Source organism: Podarcis pityusensis (assembly GCF_964106645.2).
Source record: "Podarcis pityusensis genome assembly, chromosome: 9".
NCBI lineage: Eukaryota > Metazoa > Chordata > Lepidosauria > Squamata > Lacertidae > Podarcis > Podarcis pityusensis.
Genome location: NC_138034.1, coordinates 27,735,519 through 27,761,655, shown reverse-complemented (window position 1 = coordinate 27,761,655; position 26,137 = coordinate 27,735,519). Strand labels below are relative to the sequence as shown.

At 40.3% G+C, this 26,137-nt stretch overlaps 1 protein-coding gene across 1 annotated transcript in view; it reads left to right on the top strand.

Moving 5' to 3' along the window:
* The window catches only part of TENM3 (teneurin transmembrane protein 3), a 974,114-nt gene that overhangs the window by 415,743 nt on the left and 532,234 nt on the right, over positions 1 to 26,137 (top strand). The window lies entirely within an intron of this gene.

The window sequence follows — 26,137 nt, the reverse complement described above, 5'->3', positions numbered from 1 at the left end:
GGCCGCTGATCCCTTATTTTCAAATCTGAAAGTTGATAGCTATGTATCAGTCTAATTTTCTCTGGCACATTCGGGTGCTTTCACCATCTTGCTGCAGTATGTAGCACCCCATGCCAGTACAGACAGCCAAGCCCTAGCAAACCCCAGGCAGGAGTGGCTGAGGCTGCTGTGAGTGATTTAAGCTACCACATCCACTACTGGCCTAGAGCTACAAGCTGGCCACATTCTTTCCTGATCACAATTGATGAACTCACAGGCAGACACAATAAATTTGATGCAGGAAAATCTAGTTAACATTGCCCTTTCGTGTCTTTAATGGGACAGTTACTTTAATCAATGAGGTTTTGAGTCTTTTGACTCAGAGTTAGGACAGAACATAAACAGTGTTCTTTCCAAAATTCAGAAATATAAGCAGAAAAGTGGAAGATTTAGCTCCAGTTTGGAAACAAGACCAGATAATTTGGAACCCCAGAATCTAGCATGGAGTTTCGTTGGTAAAACTTTGGAACCATCATTCAGGTTTTTCCTGGATTGTTGTTATTTATGAATTGTCATTTTTTTTAAAAAAATATTGTATTGTATGCATTTTATAGTTGTTGTTTTTTCCGTTGTAAAATTTATTGAAACCTTTTATAATGAAAACAGTTCTAGAAATGGTTAAAATAATAATAATTTAATATAAATCAGAACCTTATATTTATAACCCACACTTGAAACCAAAGAAGAAAGATCTTTTCCAGAAAGGAAACTATTTGATAACCAATCTCCCATGTTAAAATTGAAATCAAATGTAAGAGTAAAGAACAGGAAACACAAAAAGAAGACGGTTGTTTTATCCTTAAAGGGGCATTTGATCACAAGATCTGCTGTGATCTCTATTTCAGTCAGCTGAGTTACTCAGTTCCGAACCCCATCCTAGCTGACTTGACAATGGCATAACTTGCTCATCCTGGCTCTGCCAAAGCTGGCGTAAGCCTCCCAAAAGGGGTGTTCTAGGGGTGTGGTGGGAATGGGAACAAAAAAGGGGGACTTAGGCAGAATCCTAAGTCTGTTTAGCTGAGTCACATGATCTGGCAGACTGGCATGAAACAATATTTTAAAGGCTTGCTTTCCCTCTGCCAGGCTTAGGTAGAGCAACAGCATCAGCTCTGCCGCTGAAAAGGGTTTGGATCTGGTATAAATTTTGCTGGCTTAATTTACACCAGTTTGTTTTCCACCAGCTGTAACTCAGAAAGGGCACTTGATGACTAACTTAAGACCTGCAGTTGTTTTTCCCCTAAGCATGATAGACCGCATTTCACTGCATTTTTTTAACTGTTTGCTTTGCATTTTCATAACAATTTCATACCTGAGAATAATATTTCTTCTTCGCAATAATGATTTGACAACAACCTGTTATAATCAGAACAGAAAATTCAATTAAGTCTTCCAATAATCAGTTTGAATTTTGTGTGAGATGTGCATTCTGTATGATTTCCAAAAACATGAAGTGATAGAAGTCTTGCATAAGAAAAAGATGAAAGATTCATAAATTATTGATTAGCATATTATGAATTGGTCTTACTCATTCTGTGATATTTACTCAAGGAGCCTACATCCCAACAGGAAAGGCCAGAAACTCAGGAATTATGGATAAATTAATAAATTAGCTATTATTTATGGTTAGTAATTGACACTGTTGGTTTTCCTTCAGGATTTTTTTAATCTTGTACTTTGCCTAACTGTCACTGAATTTCATTAATGTCTGTCAGCTAAAGAGTTAATGCAGGTGCTTATTCTCTACTTTAAGTCAGAGCTAACAGGCATCCTACTGTGGAAAGATTTTTTTTTTAAAAGTCTCATCACCAGAAAGGCATGGCAGCTAGAGAGGCAAACAGCCAGGAGGAACAGGCTGCTGCCAGTGCGCAGGGAAGAAGGTGTCAGGATAGATATGCCAGATGTAGAAGTGAACAATAATAATTGAAAGCCCATTAGAAATGAAGACCTATGTGGGGACTGAAAAGTAATAGATAGAGCCAGAATGCCCCCTGTTCTGTGCAGAACAACAAAGCTGAAACTCATTGGAAGGGGAAAATCTTGCGCCAGACAGTCTAGCCTAGAAGGCCAATGTTGCAACGTAGCAATTTCAAGCTACAGTCAAACACTATTCCCTGTTGTGGGGTGTTTGTATTCTCATTCCCAAAACTTCTTACCCTTATTCTTTGATTTTCCCTAATTTTTACTGGAGGGAAATATTATTGTTAGATCAAATAATAACCCATCACTTTAATGGGACCACTTGGCTCCTGCAAAAGGGAGGGAAAAATTTTTAGTGACTTCAGTGTGGTTGGGTGTATTCTAATAATTTTTGGGATCAGGGGACTTGTTTTTATGGATGAGGCAGCAAGGTTTATTTATTTCCTCACTGTTCCTTACTAGCAAGATAATGACCCAGTAGGAACAACACTATGTCATGACTTGGTATCATTTCTAGGAACATAATTGGAAAAAAGAGTATTACCTCCACTGGCCTTTTCTGGAGGTCTCATACAAAGGTTCCCTTTCTCTGATGGAAGAATTCCTTCTGCTAATGGAAGTGCCTTCTACAAAACCCTATGTGATTTATGTTTGTGTATCTTGGAAAAATCAATAGTTATAGGGGAAATCCAATGAAGTCATATTCAATAGACCTAAGTTTTGCATCTTGGAAATTGTTTTCAGTATCAATAATAGAGAACGGCTTATAAACTATCCTCCTTCCCAAAGTAGATCCGGAACAATTGATGTTATAGATGGGAGGAAATAAAGGTCCCATTACATGTTAGCAAGAGACAAGAGAATTGACCCAAATACAGAAGATACACCCTAAACTTTTGACTGTGCAGTTGCATAGGATGCTTAGTTCACATCAATCAAAGAGATTTTCAGTTAGGGTAAGTAGTTAATATTAAAGTGCTTCTATGTGTTCACCTACAAAGCAGCTCAGTTAATAGTTCATATAGTTTAATACTACTTTACAATAACCAGTGGAGTGGGGAGAAGGTAAGGAGAGAGACAGTTAGGATATTAAAGAACTTTTGAACGTGTGCCGAAAAGGCAGCTAGCTTTTAGCACCTGGTCTGCTTGGAATCTAATTCTGCATTCCAAGCTAGAGAAGCCCTAGGGGAAATGGTGTTGATTTGTGGTACAACTGTCAACTGGACAGTTTCATATTCTGAGCCAGGTAATTCCAAACTTCAGCGCTACATGGAATAAAATACAGTGGTACCTCTGGTTACGAACTTAATTCGTTCTGGAGGTCCGTTCTTAACCTGAAACCATTGTTAACCTGAGGTATAACTTAAGCTAATGGGGCCTGCCGCCACGCCACCGCTGTGCATTTCTGTTCTCATCCTGAGGTAAAGTTCTTAACCCAAGGTACTACTTCCAAGTTAGAGGAGTCTGTAAACTGAAGTGTTTGTAACCTGAGGTGTTTGTAACCCAAGGTACCACTGTACATGTTTTACAGAACTAAAGACTGCTGATGTGTTGCACTATTTTTCATGTTTGAACTTCCAAAAATACCAGTACAGTGGCAACTTTTCTAAGCTTTCGAGACCAGCTATTTTGAAAACTGTTTGAAGAAAAATCAGGAATGTTTGCTATCTGGAAAAATATACTAGGAAGAAGGTAGGCAATGAAGTCAAAATGATTTACATTGGAAATGTGTTGAGCACAGTCTTAACTTTCCCAACCAAGGCAATAGGAATTAAATAGATTTAACTTGGCCTAGATTGCGCTCTTTCTTTCCAGCAACTTGAAGAATTTTGTTTTAATGCTGTCGTTTTCTATCTGCCACAAGTACTGAAGTACTTTCTACAATGGAGTGAACCTTTAAGGTGTATCTTGCAAAGGGAATTGACAATTTCTTACTAAACCTATAGAACACATACTGGATTTCAGTTATCTTAACTTTGCTCATAATTTCAGTTAATTCCCTTCTAATACCATACATCTTACTTAGTTTACCCATGAAACTGTCCTCAATAGACACTGCAATCTCTTGCTCTTTCCATGCTGTGTCCATTCTGCCTGCATTTACAACCCTCTTGAGGAACACTGGAAAAACAGTAATATTTATAATCCCTACCCCCCACGATCCAAGTAAAAACGTCACTGGTAAGCCACCCACCTTTACTCTTTTGAAAGTTAGTAAGAATTCATCTTCCCTCCCATCTGCCTACTTCCTCAATAATTATCTCAATGGCTTACATACAGCCTTTTAGTATTTTAGTTTCCTAAGGCTATGCATATTATACCAGCTTTTCCATCTTGGATAGAATCACTACGGCTATCTTTGCAAACTGATGTCTAATGGAAATCGAGATTTCCCCCCCGAGGTTGTCGTTTGTCCAGTTATGACTCCAAAATGGCATACTTAATCTGCATCTTATTGTCTCTGAAATCTGACTTTCTGTTCCTATCTCTGTGCACATTTATGTTTGCTGAAACAAAAAACAGAATAAAAAATGTCAGCTGAGAAACTCAAATCATATAACTCTCTCTTCATATGATATTTATGGTTTCATTTACTTTAGATATAATCTTTGTACACCAGAAAAATCATTGAGGTGTCTTGTACACATAGCTCTGACATCTGACAGCAAATTAGTGCTGTTCAGAACATTAATGGCATACAATTTTTCATAGATTCCACTGCTTGGCTTACTTAGCTTAAGGTACTGCATTCTTTATGGTTCCTCCAAATGAGTACAAATGATATTTGTTTGGTTTTAAAAATAATAATTATAATACAGTATATTCAATTATTAACATTTTTCTTCAAATTGCAGTCACTGAACAAGGTACTTGCTCTTATTTGATGAGCGGTTTACTTAATTAGATGGTTTATTACCCAATAAAAATAAATTGAATTTACTGTATGTATCCTATTTATGATAGGAAAATATAAAATATTTTTCAGTTAATAGTAGCAAGAGTGCTTTCTTTCATTTCCCTTCCCACAATAAAAGTCAAAGGTCATTTAAAAGTTACAGAAATCATTTGGGCTCATCCCGTAAGACAGTGGTGGAGAAGCTCTGGCCTGGGGGCCTAATTAGGTCTGACAGGCTTTAGAGGTTGGCTCACCAGGTCATTTTGGGCAAATCATGCTCTCCTTACCTGTCTTCCACTTCTGGAAACTTCAAGCTGTGGTTAAAGGAAGAAGCATACACTTTTTGAATTTTGCACCTTTTTATGTTGCCTTGCAGAGCAACAGAAAAAGGTGCTGGCTCAACGCAAAGGAAGAATCAGGAGCACACATGGAGTGCACTCTCAATTCTTTGCAGCCGCAGCTTGAATTCAAGCCATGGCTGCAAAGGATGAAAAAAAATAACAGAAGTCTTCCTAGAGTATGCTCAATGTTCTTCCTTTTTGCAGTTGAGTCACCTGACACCTGACAGATTGACTTCTGCTGCTTCAATGGAATTTCTTCATCCTCTCCTACAGTGCCCCCCCCAATGCTTCCAAACGGTATGAGGAGGTTTGGAGAGAATGTGGGAGGCTGAGAGGAAAGGGAAGTCTTATTGCATGAGTGCAGGTCCACTTGCTCAAAGTTGGATGTTTATAGTGCACCAAAGATGATGCAAACACTGATGATGATGATTCAGTTTATTTGGTCTATCAAATAAAGTATAGTATTTTCAAGACAGCAGTAGCGGACTGGAAAAAAACACAATATACATGTATAAAAATTGTACCTTTTTCAAATAAGAGTACAACAAAATCGATAAACAATCAGAAATACAGTGGTATCTCGGGTTACAGACGCTTCAGGTTACAGACACTTCAGGTTACAGACTCCGCTAACTCAGAAATAGTACCTCGGGTTAAGAACTTTGCTTCAGGATGAGAACAGAAATCGTGCTCCGGCAGCGCTGCAGCAGCAGGAGGCCCCATTAGCTAAAGTGGTGCTTCAGGTTAAGAACGGACCTCTGGAACGAATTAAGTTATTAACCCAAGGTACCACTGTAGTTACAAATACAAGCAATTTTATCTCTGAACTCATCTTCCCTTTAATAATTGTGTCCTAATTTTTCAGAGGCAGACAGTTTTGCAACTTATGAAACTTCATCGTGGTTGCATGCTGGTGGCTATTTTATGAAGGGGTTATCACACTGCCAGTAAAGCAATACCTGTAAATCACTGGAAAACTAATTGAAGTGGGATTTTTGTTGTTCCAAAATTTAGCATTAAGGTCTAGTCTGTGTTTTCATTTTAGTATATGTGCTGCCGAAGCGAGCATTAGTCTGTGTTTTCATCCACTGATACCCTTTTAGTGCAAATACTACATTGCACAGAGTAATGTTCTGTAGGAGATCCCTGCAACATTTTCTTCCCAAAGTTATTGCTTTAGGCTTGCATTGCCAAGTAGATCTGAAAGTGATGCAGTTCTCGGAGGAACAAAAAGATGAATCTGCTGCTTTTAATTTTAAAACCTATGTCAACAATATGTGGCAATGAATTAGTAAATAGTCCAAAGTGCCGCTATGATTTTTATTTTATTCAGCTCTATATATTCACATCTATAACACTCCATTTACAACAAAGGAAGCAACAGATTGATATATTGTCAGACACCCTATCCATGTTTATGTATTAAATCTATTTTAGATAGAAGAGTATCACGTCTCAATTTATTAGTTGTACCTACCTCAGTTTTCAAAGCTTCTAAAGTGAAAAATCCAAATGCAGTGTTCTAAAACAAAAATCTGTTGCCATAAAATCTACATTATCATTTCTGGTTTTTATTAACTGTACTTTTATTGTAAGATTTTTACTTTCCTCATAAACCCTGTGTCACTCAGACATAGGTTGCCATATTTCATTTCATCTACAATTTTTATTGGATTCAGTTTTTATTCTCAGTTTTTGCTTTGTTTTTAGTATTGTGCTTGACATTCCTCATGGGGGCTGACTTATACTATATGTCCTTTCCTATGATGGAAAGAATGTTCTCCTGAGCAACCGTGAATGAAATTTGGTAACTAGAAATCTGTAGAAGTAGTATCCAAAAAGTACTTTGACTAGTCAGCACACTTCAGATGTGATGCTGTTCATTCTATAATAGACTGCTGTAATAAACTTGCCTTTGAGGCAGCATGTATTTAGTCTGTAGTTTTTCTCTCTTTTCTCATTGCTTTGCAATATACTTTGGGTTGTGACCACATGTAAAATGACATGTTAAAGGTATACAGAACTGTGAAAAGCCTGTTTAGCAAATGCAGCACAGCAAAGCCATTTAAGGACTGTCTTCAATAAACTGAAATTTTGATTTCAGTGCAGGACCACTGCAAAAATATTCATGAGATGAGTCATTATTAGAAAAGCTCAATGAGTTGTTTTCTGGTCACTAACAAAAATTTAAAACTATTCTTTTAACCTTGTTATTAGTGGCTGCATTGCAAATCCTGAAGGAGTTGAAAAGTCTATTTTCATTAGCAAAACTAGGCAATTGTTTATTTATTAGGGGCTGCCACCAATCCCACCTACCTCTATCCCCACCAAACCCTCCAACCACTTCCCAAACCTCTTTTCTTTACACCTCAGCCAGCTCTTCTAACCCCTCTCAACTCCTTCAACCCTGCATCCTGTTGTCATTCTCACCCCCTACAGTTTGCCTCAAACTCCCCCTGTTCCCCCACAGCTCACCCCAATCTCAAGATTCCACTGCCATTGCCACTCACTGAGGAGAGGGAAACAAAGAGGAGAAAGGCTTCATCCCATGCTACTAACAACAGAAGGAAGCTCTACAGATTGAGGGGGGGAGAGACTCAATCCTCTTCATTTCCTTTGTCTCTGCAAATGGCAGCGGGATCCTGGGATTGGGATGAGCTATGAGGGGATGGAGATGGGAGAGTTTGGGACAAACTGGGTGGTGCTGAAAGTGACAGGAAGCGTGTGAAGGTTTCTGTTGTCACTGTAGGATATGGACAGTGTGCTTCATAAAGTCTGGCTGGTTGCATTTACACAGAACCTCCATGGCTTTTCACATCTAGCAGAGGGAGTGGCCAATCTGATTAGTACAGTGAGCAATGCCTTGTGGAGCAAGCAGGTAGTCCCAACCCTTTTAAAATTCTCTTACTGGCAAAGTGCATGAATGAGTCAGTATAAGTGGCTTATGTTTGTTAGTCCAGTTTACAATTAATCATTTGACCTCTACATCTGCATTTTTATATATTGCAGCAGGGGAATATTGCTTTTGTTGAGAGGAGAATCTGTCATGCTAGTAGGGTTGAAGCCAGCTGAGTATGAGCAGACCCAAGATAGGCAAGGGTATCCTGCCCCACAATCTCCTTCTCTCTGTCCACTATATTTTTCTCAAACTCCCTTCTCTCTCTCCCTCCCTATTCAGCAGGCTCCAGGGGAGTCCCTGCCCCATTTCTCATATCCTTCCTTCCTTCCTTTAGGGCTGCAGGCTGCCCTCCCCTTATTGGGATCATAACATTCATGCTCTTTCCTCAAACATTGCATTTACACTTGGAGAGATACCCACACAAAGAGAATCTGATGAACATAATTTGCATATAATTAGATTATAACATTCAATCTCTTAATTCTATTTGGACTAAAAGGGTGTTTAAAATGGACTTCCGGGTTGGCGCCTCTGGCAATGGCGGATTTCCTCCGATCGGGAGGAATCCGCTCCGTGGAAAACAGGGTCTGAACCGCCACGGCGAGGCGGAGACCCATCAAAAACCACAGGCGGGAGAAGCCTGTGGACGTGGGATTCGGCTGGCACCTTTGCCTGGTTTCGGGGATCCAGAGCGACGTGGGGTGAGTGGCGCGGTGCTTTGAATCGACTGAAGCCGCATTGCTGTTGCCGGAGAGCGCTGACTTTTTCCTGTGGACAATTGGATTTTAAACAACTGTCCGTGAGTAGAACGGAAAATTGGATTAAGATTTTTTTTTTTAAATTTGGCACTGAAGCGGGAAGGTCTAAACAGGAAGTCCGCCTTCCGCTTTTGTAGATAGATTGAAGCAAAGACACAGCAAGCTAGAGTTTAGAAAGTCATCTGTAAAGGATCAAATTTTCATCATTTAAAAGTACTGAACCCCCCTTGGAAGCAGGAGAAGAGGGGGGAACCTTTTTTAGACTGTTTAAACCTGCAGAAGAGAGAGTAAAGAAAGGCAATTTTCCACCGTCTTGAACCTGGGAGTGGGGTGTCAGGACAGACGTTCTGGGGAAGTTCATTGACTATGGACAAACGTTTTTGACAGATAGTTAAAAGAAGAGAAACATATTGATTCCATTGTTCCCCTTCGCTTTTAAAAGGAACAAAATATTGACAAAATATCTGAAAAAGGAAAACTTTGTTGCTAGATCTGCTTTTAAAAAAAAAAAAAAAAGATGGATACAAATAGAAATTGTTTCCCCTAGAGGGAGCTTGTGAAACTGTTATTAAAACCGAACTGGGGAGCTTTGCAGCTGCAATAGATTAAGATCGTGGGACCAGACTTCGACCTTGAACAAGAATGTACTCGGAGGCTCTGGTGCTTGCCTTTTGCAAGACAAGTGCTTTATTGGAACAGTTACATGAGAAGATGGATTTGATGACTGTTGCGATCGGAAATTTTGGACAGGCAGTGGGTACTTATATAGAACCCACTCAGGAATTAATCCAGGAATGTGCTTTGACAGATCAGATGAGGGAGGAGGTTGATGCTGGACCTTGAGTGGCAGAGATGGAGGGAGCTGTGGCCCAGCAGGAATATGAGTGGTTGGATTCGACGAACGAACCTGGAAAAAGTCAGATTTGGAGAGATGGAGTCCAGTTTGGCTTGGAGATGGGGGGCTGGATAGACCCCCCTATGCAGGGATGTTTTGACCCAAGTCTGGCTTTGGGCCCGGGCGAGCCCGGAGTTGTGGGGGCCTTTAACTTTGGAGGGACCTTGAAACATGCCTTTAAATACCACATGGATTTCAGTGTTGACTGTGGAAAAGGGGCTGACTTGTCGAGAAGGGACAAAAATATTGTCAAGCTGGAGTCTCCCCGAGTGAAAGGAGCAGAAGACAAAGTAAAGTACAGGTATAAATATGAAGAAGACTTGCGGAAGGGACATGGAAGAGACTTAAGAGCCTTGGACATAAGGTCACCAGGTTGATGGACTAGATGGATGGGATAGAAAGGACTGACAAAACCCGAGACCAGGAAGAAGAGATGATGGATGAAGATTGGAAGAAAGTTTTAAAAATTCATTTAGAAAAGTATCGTAAAATTAATGAGTATTAGAAAAATATTGGAATGAAATCATTTGGCTTTAGCAGAAATGTTAAAAAGAATTATGTAAGAATATGTTATGGTTAAGAGAATTTGGTATAAATAAGATTTAAGTTTTAAGTTTTAGGGTTTTTTATGGTAAGATAAGGTTAAAATAGATTAAGGTAATTTAATGACAGAATATTGTGAAAGATGGAAAGGATTTGCTGAGATAATTAACAACTAGAATACAAAAAAGGGAGGTGTGAGGAGGTCGATGAAATAAGGTAATGACAGTTAAGGATCTGGGAATATTGGATCTGTTTTTAAATTTTTTGTTTATTTTTGCTTTTTGATTTTGATGTATTGTGTGTTTTGTTTTTTCTTTTGACTTTGGTTTTTGCTGATTTGTATTGTTTAATTGTTGCTTTTATCTATTTTTTTTCTTTCTTTTTCTCTTTCTCTTGTTTTTTCCTTCTTTTTTCTCTGTAATCTTGAAATTCTCAATAAATATCATTTATGTGTTTAAAATGGCCCCATCCCTCAGTATAAGGACCAGCAGCAGCAGATTTTCCTTCAGCAATGCAGTTAGTTTTCCACCCACATTAAGTTTTCTCACAAGCATTCATGTCATTATTTCTATGCTGCCTTTTATTGATGGAATGGAACATGTTCCCTGAACTACGTATAGAACCATTTCTACCTTCAAGCTTGCCTTCAAGGCCTCCTCCTAGAAGTCTTTTGAAAGATGGTGAAAACTTTTCTTCTTAGACAGGCATTCACAGAAAGATAATAAGCTAAGTTTGTGAATTTTCCCTGGTGCATGTTAGGTTTTAGAATGCTGATGCTAATGTTTTATGTATTTTATTGGTTGCTGCTTTATGGGTTTTGTGTTAGCCTTTTTGAATTATAAAAAAGCAAGATAGAAATAAATAAATTAAATATCACCGCATACACCACCGCACACATAATACCACTGAAGGCAGTTAACACTTTCCTGCTGTGGACTGTCAACTTGTAACAATGTCAGAGATAGAGTAACCCAATAATTTCCAGCATTCTTATTACTGTTATTCTTGAATCCTTTCTATTGTTTAATATGATTTTTAGCTGCTGAATTTTTATCTCAATTGTTTCCTGCTTCTGATAGTCACACTTTCAGGAGCATTATTCTAAATCTGAACAGAACAGTGACTTAAATATTTTTGTTGTTGTTCTCTTCTAGCTTTATAACCACAACAGACAACCCAAGAGCAAAATTTTGTACTGTGGTTTTTATACCTTAATGCAAATAATAGACATAAGGCAGGACTCAAGGGTGCACACCTGCATAATTCAAGCCTTTTCTCTTCAAAATATTAAATGCTACTAGGAAAGGGCTAGGACAATATTCATACAAAATCCAAAAAGAAAATATGAAGCCATTGCCTAATGGTTATTTTGAAGGAAAACCACACAGGTTATACAAGCATGTTCCCCTTATAACAGGCATAGTAGGTGCACATTTGAGTATCAGAACCTGAATACAAAATATATTCAGTTTTCTGACATTTTTGAATGCCATATTCAGAACGTGCTTCTATTCATTTTGAATAATTAATATGAATTAACTGGTCCCATTTTATCTAATCAACTCATTGCAAACATGTACAGTGATGTGTTGTAATTTGATTACTCACCAAAGTTCTCTTTAAGTTCATTAAAATCAATACAAGTCTTCAATTGCTAATGCTGCTCAGCACTAATTACCCAGCTTGTCACACAGTAGTTAGACATTTTGTATAGTTGTTTTGTTATTTCTTTTTTTATTTATCTCTTGGATCTACCGCTAATAAATATATATGTGATTCCACTCGATTTTAAATTGGCTAGAAATGACCAGTTATGTGTCATTTCACTAAGAGATTAAATGCAAGGATAAGACTTTGACATTAAGCTTTGATTCTGTGAAGCTGCATTAAATATTTTGTCAGTAGAAGATTTGAAAAAAAAATTGTACGTTTATCATATGTTGTTTAGCTTACAATATACTTTGGCATTTAGCAGCTGTGGCAACTGTGTTAGATAAGTAATTAGTGTTTGGTCACTATTTTTCGTTACACACATTGCTCAAGATTGTATTATACATTATGAATAAGAATGTGTGAAAAATACCTGAGAAAAATTACTACTTTCCTTCAAAATTTCAGTGGAGTTAAGGGTTGTGACAACTTAGGGATGTGCTACACATGCATCCCTTGGAGAAAAAAAAACAACCATCATTGACAGCAAAGCAGACATACACAAAAAGCCCTTTATGGCTTCTCCCCAAATCCTTCAGCTATTTTATCCTGAGTACCGAATTCACTTCAAATTTTGCTTTAAATAAAATTTGGCAACAGCTCTAGTTATGAACAGTGATTCACTCTTCCTATACATATTGTAACACTTGCCATCTACCATCCTGTAGCCAAGGTTCAAGAATACAAATTATTCAGGATAGTGGTGGAGGATTCATGATTGCAGCAAGGGCTAGCCAATCGGCACTCTGCACAGCCGTTTGGGAATGAGGAAGAGCCATGGGTGATTGCATGATTGGTAAAGGGGCTAAACAACCAGCACTTTGAATAACTAGCTTCTAGTTCAATTGGACTTTTCTGGGGGACGGGGGATGGGACTGATTGCTCTTGAGCTTAATTCACTGGAAGTTTGTGTGTCTTTCCAAAACAATGTGAATACAGATCCATTATGCAGGGGTTGGGGTCCTGTGGCCCTTCAGCTATTAAAAAAAGGTAAAGAGCCCCTGACCATTAGGTCCAATCGTGACCGACTCTGTGGTTGCGGCGCTCATCTCGCTTTATTGGCCGAAGGAGCCGGTGCACAGCTTCCGGGTCAAGTGGCCAACATGACTAAGCCACTTCTGGCAAACCAGAGCAGCGCACGGAAACGTCGTTTACCTTCCCACCGGAGCGGTACCTATTTATCTACTTGCACTTTGACGTGCTTTCGAACTGCTAGGTGGGCAGGAGCAGGGACCAAGCAACGGGAGCTCACCCCGTCGTGGGGATTCGAACCACCGACCTTCTGATCGGCAAGCCCTAGGCTCTGTGCTTTAACCCACAGCGCCACCCGCGTCCCACCTTCAGATATTACCGAATGACAACTCCCATCATCCCTGACTATTAGCCATGCTAGCAGGGATGCAAGAAGCTGGAGTACAACAACTGGAGGGCCACAAATTCCCCATTCCTGCATCAATAGGCACACCTCTTAAAAATGTGTACATACTTATAACTTTGTGATTTCACAGGATTGGGTTTATTCACAGGATTGGAGCCTAAAATCTAAAGTACATTTAGTAAATACAAAGGTTATTGTTTTCCCCACTGCAGATAATTCATCCAAGAGTTTGGATTTGATATCCCGCCTTTCACTCCCTTTAAGGAGTCTCAAAGCGGCTAACATTCTCCTTTCCCTTCCTCCCCCACAACAAACACTCTGTGAGGTGAGTGAGGCTGAGAGACTTCAAAGAAGTGTGACTGGCCAAAGGTCACCCAGCAGCTGCATGTGGAGGAGCGGAGACGCGAACCTGGTTCCCCAGATTAGGAGTCTACCGCTCTTAACCACTACACCACACTGGCTCCAAAAAGAAAGAAAGAAAGATCTATCTGTTATGTGACTATTTTGACAAGCTAATATGAGGGGAGTGTGACAGAAGGTTCTGGCTACATTTTGCCCCTTCGTGCACACCGGGTAAAGAAGACCTGAGCTGTCTTGTGTTGTACACTAAGGTAGTAACTCTCAAAAGAAGCAAGTACCACATAATAAAGCACCATAAAAATAATTCAAAAAATTAAAAAGCCTGAAAGAATCCTAAAACTGAAAACATCAAAAACTATAAAGCCAGTGAAACCAAACCAGTATAGTTCATCCCGAACCCAGTGTGACAACAGCTATGACAGTTGTCCAGCTTCTTTGTTGCCACTAAGGTCACATGCCATAAACCACATTTTTGATAGCCTCATTCCTGATGGATCAACAATATTAAAATAGCAACAGATTCCATATACAGTATACATACATTGATAGTGCTATTGACAAAATGAAATATTTACAAAAAGCAAACTGGCAGTAAGCTTGGAAAGCAAGTTTATTGTTTGGATTAGTATCCCTTATGATTCTAGCATATTTTCCATCAAGAGTCTAGCTCTTAATCAGAACTAATTGTTCATTTTAATTATGTCCCTTTCATCTTTACTGCCCTCCCACTCTCACACTTGGTATCCTCTGCAGGTAGCTCTGCCAGTCTCCTGCTCGCTCAGTTGCTCACTTAACTTTTCACAGTAAGTTCAGCATCTTCATGTCCACAATTATTTCTAATGCAATGGAGACCTCCAGAGTATTGCAAAATACTAATGTAAATGGGATTCTTGCCTTTCACCTCAACTCTCCTATGCAAAAAGTTGTTTCCCCAGTTGTTCATAAGTCAATCAGCTGAAAAATTGCTAATGATACCACTGCTGTCAGACAGCAATATAATGCTGTTGATACCTCAGTTGGTAGACTTTCAATCTCAGGGTTGTGGGTTCAAGCCCCACGTTGGACAAAAGATTCCTGCATTGCAGGGACTGGACTAGATGACCCTCGTGGTCCCTTCCAACTCTACCATTCTATGATTCTGTGATTTTAAATGTGTCTATACTGAAGCAGCAGAGTAAAGTTCACTGAGAGCTCCTTCCAGAGTCTCTGCTTACTTCACCCATATTTTTCTGTGGCAGAGTCTAAAATACTTCAGAATTGTAAGAGCTGCATTATACTATAAAAACTTACTCTGTATATTAAAAATATTAGTACAGGTACAAGCTGCTCTAGGCAGAAACCATAGCTTGGTGGTAAGTTACTAAGATCATGTGTTGTACGTGCAACAGGTGTCAGATTTATCCTTGACATCTCCAGTTTAAAAGTTCAAGTGAAAGGTGAGGTGAAAGACCTTTGCTTGTGATCCTGCCAGTCAGAGCAGACAATACTGGGTTCCATAGACAGTCTGACCTGGTGTAAGGCAGCTTCCTATATTCCATATAACAATGCATATGTAGGAGGATAGTCATGAACAGTGGAGTGATATTAATTCTACAATTGCCATCACTAATGGTGCAGTTTTCTATTTGCCTATTCAGATGCAATCCCCATTGAGTTCAATGGAATTTACTTCCAGGTAAGCAACTATAGGATTGCAGCCTAAATAAGACGTAGTATTCAAGATTGGCACTCTGTTCATATTTCCTAACTGAGGATTAGTTCTTTTGGTTGGAAATTCCATATGATTAGAAAATCTTTTCCAGTCTTGAACTGTAGTTCTGTGCATGCCTATCTAAAAGTAAGTCACTCTGAGTTCAATGGGACTTACTCCCAAGTGAGTGGGTATAGGATTGCAGCTTTATATTTGCAAACATTGGCACAAAATAATATATAACATATTTGTGTGCATCTATATGTTAACTGTAGAAAAACATTGTGTTAAACAGGAATATGTATTTGATGTTATTTTAGTAGGAGTAAATCCTTAGGTTTTATCCTGGCATACAACTGGTTAAAAGCCTGCTATATTGTATTATGTACTGAAAATTGGTGCATTTGCTTTAATATATTGAAACTCTCTATGATCAATGCCTGGATTTCAACCCATTTTGAAAACACCTGCATATTACAGTAATAACCTTCTATATAGATGAACCATACTTCTTAAAATCAAAAGAAAATGAAAAGTGAATCTTATCCATTCCAGCTGTGGATAGGAGACACATTTTTTAAAAATTAAAAGAACTCTCTTTCAAGGCTCCAGTTTCCTGCCTGTGTAGCAGACTCCCCACAACGATGTTCTCATTTAAAGGTCTGACATGACTGACTTCACCTGGAAAGTTATCCATTATTGGTTGGCAGTAGATAAACCCATCAAAAGATGTTACAAATAAGTAAGAATTTATTTGAAAAGTGACATTATCCTATTTCTGTCAGGGAGTGGGAGCAAAATAGGCAGCAGTTTATTAGATTTACAAAGAAGAAAACTGTTTGGAAGTAGATATTTTTAAGGTCAGCATTTTTAATCCTGAGCTGTGGCAGCAGATTTGCTGTTTCATAAATGGTAGCCTTTATCAGCGATCTGGTTTGGTCAATTCATTCCCCCCACCCTCCTCCTCACATGCAGTGACACTAAACCAGGAGAACAGGAACAAGAAGATTCCTTGCATTCAGTGACACTCATTTTCTATTACCAGGCATCAGAGTGGATTAAATATTTGAATGAAAAGAAAAGTGAGCCCTAGGATACAGATAGCAGTGCAGAATAAGCACAGAAGTGTTTTTCAGCCTGGTGGTACCTACCTTCTCTTTGCCCTCTCCTTCCTCTCCAATCTGCCACATTTGAAGGGTCCATCTGTCTGCTGACTCCATACAGAGTGCAAAGAGAGGAAGGTGAGGATGCCACTGTTAAGAGGTCACATTGCCTCACTATGCCCCAGGGCTAAAAACTCCTGCAGCAGTCAGCTCTACTATAAAGGGGTGATAAAGAGCTGAATTTACCATTAAGATTTAATTATACAATACAGGCAACTTCCCATTTCCGTGTGTGCAATTCAATATGTGTGCAACCACGCACATGCACAATGCACCAAACTCGGAAATGACTCAAAAATGTTACAAAAAGGGTCAGAACGGGGTGGAACGGGGTGTTTTCAGGCTTTTTCAATGGTATTTCAAATATACGTGATTTCACTTAAACACGTGATGACTTGGAATGTATCCCCTACATAAAGGTGGTGATGGCCTGTATTTGCTGCTGCATCTTTAAATGACGGTTAGAGAGATTTACATAAGGCTGATAAAATTTAGATCCTAAACTTGTTTTTTTTAATTATAAGCCTTTACCCTTGGTCCATTTTCCCCAGTCCATCTCACCACTAGGTTCTGTAGATTTCAGCTATCTTCCTTTGAGGCAGGTTTGTAGGCATTTCTCTGGTCAGCTCTAGGAGCTCTTTGCTGAATTCTCCTCCGCACTTAATTCCTTTACATGGCCTCACTGCCAATATTTGTCTTAAGCCAGTGATTCAGCTCTTTTAGGGTAGACTCTAGCTCTAGCTCTCTTCAGTGACGCTGTGGGTTAAACCACAGAGCCTAGGACTTGCCGATCAGAAGGTCGGTGGTTCGAATCCCCACAACAGGGTGAGCTCCCGTTGCTCAGTCCCTGCTCCTGCCAACCTAGCAGTTCGAAAGCACGTCAAAGTGCAAGTAGATAAATAGGTACCTCTCTGGTGGGAAGGTAAATGGCGTTTCCGTGCGCTGCTCTGGTTCGCCAGAAGCGGCTTAGTCATGCTGGCCACATGACCCAGAAGCTGTGCGCCGGCTCTCTTGGCCAATAAAGCGAGATAAGCGCCGCAACCCCAGTCGGCCATGACTGGACCTAATGGTCAGGGGTCCCTTTACCTTTACTAGCTCTAGCTCTCTTCAGCTTAAATAATCTCTTGCCCATCTTTCACCAGCTTTTGCCTCAGGCTTCAGGCTTCAACCACCTCTTCCTTTTCCTCCTCCTCACAAAACAAATTGTGAGGGGAAATAAGTTTAGGTATGAGGACAGAGGTTGGTGGATGTTGGATGAGGCGCAGCAACAGAAATGAGATAATGCTGCCATATCCTTAACTGCGGTCATGGGAAGAAAGAATATAATCTGTACGCAAAGAAGAGATTTTACACCTATGCAGCCATGTTCAGTTGTTTTTCTCAAAAGCCACTCCAACCTCCCCTAAAAGAATGAAAAATAGCTGAAGCCGGAGAAGCAGCTGCAAACAGCCCATATACGCTTCTGGTATCCATTGAGGAGAGAGGGCAGGAGAAGGGATTAGTTCTGATCCTGCTGGGATCTAAGTCTCTTTCTCCTTCTAGGTCTCTAGGGAGCATAGTAGAAGAGTGAACTCCCATAAATATAAACAAAGTAGTGTCGTATTCTTTGAAAACTGTTGTAAACAATAAACACTTTGGCCTTTTTATTTTGTGATAAGCAGAAACAGAGATCTCTTTGTCATATATTTCCCACTGAAGTATGGAAACAGTTCATAGTTTCTAAACTGAGGCTGTGTATGACTAGCTGTGTCAATGTCTAGATGCCTCTTAGTGAATCTGTGTATTTTCTATTAAATGTGTTGACAAAGCATAGTAATGAATCTGTCCTTCAGAGCCATTATCAAAAAGTGAGGCTGCTTGAATGTTGAATGCAGAGGAAGTGTTCAAGAGTTCTGTCAAGATATATATCACTTTAGGCCAAATATGGAAATGGAAAACACTGGCTTCTGCCCTTTCTACTTCAACCACTGTTTCTTAAGAATGGGTGATAAGCATTACTTTGGGTTTAACAGTAGCATAAATAGATAGCTCTGTTTGTGCATGCAGCCAGACTTGAAACAGTTCCAAAAATAATACTAGCACAAAATAGTGAAATCCTCAACTACAAAAAGTGGTAAAATAAATGATTTGTTTCTCTTTTGGCTTGCTTCAAAAGCGAGGGGGAATGCAAACATGAAGTAATCTTTCTTGTATAGTGGTTTATTAAATGCACATAGCCAAGTCAGGGACATCAGGCAAATGTTTTGAGACTGTGAAAAGCCAAACAGGAGACTCCAGTATGTGGTTTGTAATACAAAATTGGTCTATAAAAATTGCACAGAAGCAATAGCGTGGGAAGGAAAATGTGTTTGCCCTATAATAGATGCATCCTCACCCATCCTCCCACCCAAAATCTGTAGTGATTGCTACAGGGGCAGCCCACACAAGGAAGTATTTAGTGATGCATGGGTGGACTCCAAAAGAAGGGCAGGATCAGCTTGGATGTTATTCAGACTTTGTGAGATACTTTTGTTGTTTATATCCTATCCCCCCCCCCTTAAATCAACTTTTTCTTGCATGTGTCTTATTTTTCTCTTGAATCACCTTTTAACCTTGATGCAATGTGAGTATATTCAGATGTTTCATCTACTTTTTCATCCTTCTGTATATACTTGCGTCTTTCAAGCCTCTGTCTGCCTACATAAAAACCAGGATCTTATTGCCACTGAAGAGTGAATGGAGGAAAAAGGAAACTAGGCATTATTGCACAGTTTCCACTGCTTTACCCATTCTACCATGTAGAATTTATTTTTCATCCTTGGTGTCACTCTGTATAAAAACCTTGCTTTACAGATCATTTTTCTCCTTCATTTACTTTCGAGAGAAAGGGGCTTTTCTTTCCCACATTTCTCTACTCAATAGGTGACGACATTCTGTATTGCCAGAAATAAAAGAGAAGGAGTGTCACCAGGATGAGTTTAATTCTCTGTACATAACTAAAGAATTAGTAGTCTCCACATGAGCACACACCTGTGTAATCTGAACCATTTCTACAATTCAATGGACAATGTTGTTGAGGAATTTAATTTTAACTTGAATAGCTAAAGATAAGGTTGGCTGTGCTCCTTTAAATGTCTGGAATTAAAGGCAGTTTATCGATGTAAAGCAGTTCAAGTTGTCTTGTGTCATCATTATTACAGCGTTGGTTATTTTAGGATCACTATTCTTTGTTAAAAACAACATAAGAATTATATATGCTGTAAGTTACCAAATGTCTTGAACACAAATACATGAACATAACCAAACACTGAGGTTTAGATCAACAGTTTGGAAGGATGCCTCATAGGAAAAGATCTTTAACACTTTGCTTTCTTATTTAGTGTGTGGCATTTTGGTAGCAGCCTTACGTTTTGCCTTTTTAAATGCCCATCCCAACTGAGCAAATGCAGCCTGAATGTAAAATGCATGCTGTGGGGATTACCAAATGGAAGTCTGTGAAGTAGCATATACATTAGGCACTGTCTTTGAGCATGGCAGCATGCCATAGGCTTTTGTTGCTACTGCAGATCTCCCGAGTTGTTGTGAACATATCCCAAATACAGAGAAATTATTTTGATAGATTGCCTTTGGTACCATACATCTATCCAATTGACTTCTTTGGAAGAGCTATAGGAAGCTCTTAGAAATTTCCTGGTTGGGGTGGTTGTGCAGAGCTGAATTGTTGAAGCCCTTTCTTCATTCCTGCTTTGTTTGTCTCACAGCCACTCCTTTGACAACCCTCTATTCACCCCTTTAGCCACCATTCTTTATTCTCTGTCTCTTTCCCAACCACATCTCCTGGCATTCTTCATTTTTATTGCATCTAACTACTCCTGGTGCTGGGGTGGGTGGTAACAGTAGTAACAAACATTTGCATATCATTCTCAAGTATCCAAAGATCTGATTCCCCCCTGAGTGGGGAAGCAGATGCTACTTGACTGATAAATCACTTAAACTACTCATATATTAGTTGAAAATATGTTAAATATAATATATAGAAGTTTATTTAATATTTTTATTAAATCTACTAGTTCCTTACATTTTAAGGCCCTCCACCACCAGAGGGAGCCGCATCAAGGCCCTTGGCTGCTGCAGGGAAGCGCGGCACACCCTTCACCACCGCGGGGAGGTAGGATGGGACACTCTGCCGCCATGGGGAGGCACGGCGAAGCCCTCTGCTGCTGCGGGGAAGTGCGGCATACACTCCACCACTGTGGGAAGGTACGGCGGTACCCTCTGCCACTGCAGGGAGGTACAGTAGGACCCTCTGCTGCCGCAAGGATGTGCAGCAAGGCCCTCTGCTGCTGCAGGGAAGCATGGCGCACCCTCTGCCACTGGAGGGTGATATGACATGATCCTCAGCAAGTTCCTCTGCCACCGTATATATCATGATATATCGAGATACTGTGATATATAGCTAGTGATATATTGTGATGTTGAAAACCAGATATCACCCAGCCCTATGTGGGACAGAATGTCAGGAACAAGCTTTTTCAGATAAATATTTTGTTACAGCTAAATACATGATTTCCTTATGACATAGCTCAACAGGCCTATGTAGCTGTTTAAAGTCTTCTTGATAAGCCAGGTATTTTCATGATTATTTTGTCCTATTTTTAATGGTTTTTCATGTCTGATTGTTTACATATTGCTGTGTACTACCCTGATATTTTATCAGATTGTGGTATATAAATACTTATATAAAAAAAATAAAATTACACATGGAAAATAACTCCTCTTCTGTTAATAACTCCCTCAGACACCTGGCATGTTGAATCCCAAGGTAAAACAACTAACAGATATTATGAGATTCCTAAGGGACACTAGAGTGATGACAATTTACAGTAGTGGAATCTCTGTTCTATCAGTAAAACCACTTACAGTGTACGTGGCCATTGAATTCTCTCCCCCACCCTGCTATCTTTTTGTTATCTTTGTCCACCAATAAATACATTGAGATTTTGTGCTACTTTTCTAGAATTTTAATGTGTTTTTCTACAATTAACTATCTATACACTTATAGTGTCGTATAGGGACAGTATGTGCTATGTGCAGATACTGTGCATGTCACAGATTGCAAATTAAATAATTCAATATTTAAATTTAAGACTGGGTAATATTTTATTTGGCAAAGACACCAGTTTTCTGATGAATGTTTTTAATTTTAAGAGATGTCTAATACACAGAATAATAAAACTGACAATTTTGATTATTCAGAATTAAAGATGTTAGCTTCAATACACATGAGGCTTTTAAAGAGAATTTCCAGGTTACATGGTAGAAGCTCATTAATTAACCCAAGTTCAACTTGTTCCTTGTTACACAGTGATTCCTTATTCCCAAACTCAATCATTCTGTTGCATTTGTGGTTAATGTTGGCATACCCAGTGCTATTGCCTAGTTAACATAATATCTACAGAGCACTCAAATACATCTAGAATGTGGGGATTAAATATTGGTGGTAAAGTTTTCTTTCACTATATTGAAAAATAAAATGTACAAAGCGTCTGTCTATACAAATGTCTACATTAAAAATTTGGAAACAGTTAATTTTCTGCTGTTCTACTGTGCTGTTTAATGCAGAGAGGCTATAGATTTATCTACTACCCATTATTTCATCATATTTATGCTTGTAGATTATATGGCTGTGATGGAGAGGCCCATACATACATTGGTGTGCAGCTGCTTTTTATTTTCAGCCATTGCCCCCTGCACCTCATAAGTGATAATCCCGAGGGGCCCCCGATATTCCCATGCAGAGTTTTTGATCTTAGCCTATCTCTGTATAGATATAGCTGATTTCTGCCCCATTTCATCTCTTACCCACCACTTCATTATCTGACAAAATGACTGACAGGTGGTTTTCCTTTTAAGTCACTGACAATACTACTCCACTAGCAGGGATCCTTGAGTGAAAAGATCTTTGTTCAGTGAAGCAAAAGAGTTGTTTTGCCCTTGTAGCTGATCACACTATCTCTGTGGTCCTCTTGCCCGTGGTAGATGATACTCCTGCAGTTCCTAAAAGAATCTTCAGGTCAGCTACCCTAAAACTGTTTTACTTAATACATATATTAACAAAAAGGGCTTTTTCAAGTAGCTGTCTCCTCTCTCAGCAGAGTCTAAGAGACAATGTCAGGAAACAATAGCCAATGTCAGCAAGGATTGTACCTTGTGTCAGAAAATATATTAACAAAGAGGCAGACATTCCGATTCCCGTACAGAAGGAAATACAAATAAACACACACTATGTTTTTTGCTATTTTCACTGAATGACCTTTGTCATTGCAACTGAGTATTCCTCTTGGGGCATTTGCCAGGTTATGGGAGTGGGGATGTTGCCTATTGACTGAAATGATGACCGAGGCTGTGAAAGGCTCATCATTGTGGAACAGCTGGCAGTCTGCGATTAGACTGGCTCAGTTTATATTCTTCAGACATGAACAAAGAACTCTAGGCCTGTAGTGTGGATACATTAAATTCATAAAATTAGTTTTGGCCCAGTCCACAAACCCATGTTGCTACTGCGATCTCAGATCCCCGCTACACCAAACATATTGTTAGATTTGCTACTGGTGTGCCCTCCCTTTGTTAGGGAGATAACTTCTTAATAGCTCAGAGTGGTTGGTTGATGCTTCCTTAGTGTGAGCTAATGGTTGGGAGATATGCTTGCAGTGTTTCTGTGTGTTTGCATAACAGAAGCATTGGAGCTTAGATAGATGCCCCTTTTCCCAACTGATGTATTATTATTTTATTATATTTATTAGTCCCTTTTTCTTTCAGAAAAGTGAAACTCGAGACAACTTACAAAAACAAAAATTAAGAATAAACCACCCTAAAACATACACGCACACAATCCACCCCAACCCTGCCCCACTAAAAGATAGCCAGAAAATTAAGATCCCAAGACCTGGGTTAATAAGAAAGTTTTTTGCTTGCCAAATAAAAACAGATGGTGATTGTGTCAGGCTTTCCTGGGGAGAAAACTGCATAAAAAGGAAATCACTACTGAGAAGGCCCATTCTTATGTTGCCACCCTCCGCATATCTCTTGGAGGAGAGACGGCAGAAGAGGGTCTGGGTTGGTTAATGTGGGGACAGGCAGTCATTGAGGTATTGGGGTCCTGAGCCACTTTATAGGTCTTTATAAGACTTTATAGGTCAAAACCAGCACTTTGAATAGGGACTGGAAAGTAACTGGTAGACCATGCAGTCAGGCTAGGGCATTATGTGCTCAAACCATCTTGCCCTGATGAACAACCTGACCACTCAATTCTGCTCCAGCTGGAGTTTCCCAACTGTCTTCAAAGACAACCAACATATAATTGCATTCTAGTAATTTCCGTTTTATTTGTGAACAGACAGCTATTATTGAAGTTTAGAACAAAAATAGAGGCATAGATAAAGCGCTAAGAGTTCATTTTAAAGACTGTGATCACCATAGGGGTTCAAGACATGTCTCTAGGAATCTGATATAGGCTAGCAAGTATGCTGCCTTGCAGAAATTTCTCTTTACTCATGCTCTGTTTGTGTATTTATGAAACAAATATTACAAAGATATCATAAGTCTTCAGTAGAGATCCATGAACATTTTGCTGCTTGCTCTAAAAGGGGCTTGAACCTTTGCAAGTACAGTGGTACCTTGGGTTACAGACGCTTCAGGTTACAGATGCTTCAGGTTACAGACTCTGCTAACCCAGAAATAGTGCCTCGGGTTAAGAACTTTGCTTCAGGATGAGAACAGAAATTGCACGGCAGCGGCGTGGCGGCAGCGGGAGGCCCCATTAGCTAAAGTGGTACCTCAGGTTAAGAACGGTTTCAGGTTAAGAACGGACCTCCAGAACGAATTAAGTTCCTAACCTGAGGTACCACTGTATTCACAAAGGCTTGATCTTTTGGCAAACATTTGTTGAAAGCTTTGCGAACGCTCACAAAGCACCATTTCCTGTTACTGCTGCTGCTGCTGCCTTTGCTTGTCTGAGGGGCTCAATAGGGGACAGGGTATTGCAGCCTGTTACAAAGGTTCTGTGGTGGGACGATGAGCTGCTTGTGTGTAAAATCCTAGTCCCTCAGAGTTTGGTCAAGTTTGCAAACCTCTGTCTGTAACGGAGCCCCTTAAACATGGCTCCGTCAGTCGCTGGCAGATTCCGACAGTGGTTGCTTTCAGAATCGCTTCCAACATAAAAGCTCCTTAACGGAAACACGTCTTCTGGACTCTCTGCGTGACAGTTTCCGGCGAGGAGTGGGTGTCCCTACAGGAGGTCCTGAAACCTCCCCACTGTTTTCGCTGGAAGTGTCTCTGAGCCATCCCTCCAGCTCACTTTCCCTCAGCTTAGCTCCTCTCCCCCTACTGGTTCCCTCTTCAGCTGCTGAGTCTCTCCCAACCTGTGTGAGCCCTTTCACTTCCCTTCCTTCCGATGGCAGTTCCCTGACATCCACCTCCCCTCCAGGGCCCCCTTCATCCCCTCTCGCCCCCTCCTCTACGGGCGGTGAGGAGGCAAAACCCCGGAATGAACTTCCTTCATCTTCCGATGTCCCGAACACTTCTCTCCACCTGTTGCGGTTCCTGGTCTCGAAGTACTCCTCCTCCTCAGAGTCCATCTCCCCTTCCCCTTCCGAGTCCGAGAATCCTTCCAACTCCTCCTCCTCATCGGTGGTCCCAAAGTATTCCCTCCGGAACCTCTCCACAGGCTGAGGTTTCCTTGGGAACCTTTGATGGAACGTTTCTATCAATACCTCGTCATTGATATCTTCTGCCATTACCCAAGTGTTTTCTGACTCCGGTTCTCCTTCCCACGCTACCAAATACTCCACCTGATCCCCCTTCCACCTGGCGTCGAGGATTTCTGCCACATGGCTGCTGCATTCCCTTTCTTCTATGACCGGTCCCCGAGTGGCCATCCCTTCTCGTCCCCCCTCATACGGTGACAGTAACGACCTGTGAAATACTGGGTGCAGTTTCATGTGGTTGGGTAACCGGAGCCTGAAAGCCACTGGGTTGACCTGTTGAATGACCTCAAAGGGACCCAATCTCCTGGGTCTTAATTTCTTACAACCTCCTTTGAACGGCAACCCTTGGGTTGACAGCCACACCCTATCTCCCACCCTTATGGTTTCACCTTCCCTTCGGTTCTTGTCTGCCTGCCTCTTGTATTCTTCCTTCGCCCTTTCTAAGTTGAGTTGGAGCTGACGATGGATTGCTTCCATTTCTTCTACAAAATGCTCGGCTGCCGGGACGCTCCATCTCTCCCCTTCTCCCCCTGGGAAAGCCCTGGGATGACACCCATAATTAGCCAAGAAGGGGCTCATCCCTGTGGACACATTCTCGGCATTGTTGTAGGCAAATTCCGCCAGCGCCAACTTTTCTACCCAGTCATTCTCTCTGTCATTGACATAACACCTCCGGTATTGCTGGAGGACACCGTTTGCTCTTTCCGCCTGCCCGTTGGTTTCAGGGTGCCGGGCAGTCGAAAAGTTGACCTCCACCTGCAGTAAGCTCATGAGCTTCCTCCAGAACCTGGAAGTAAATTGTTT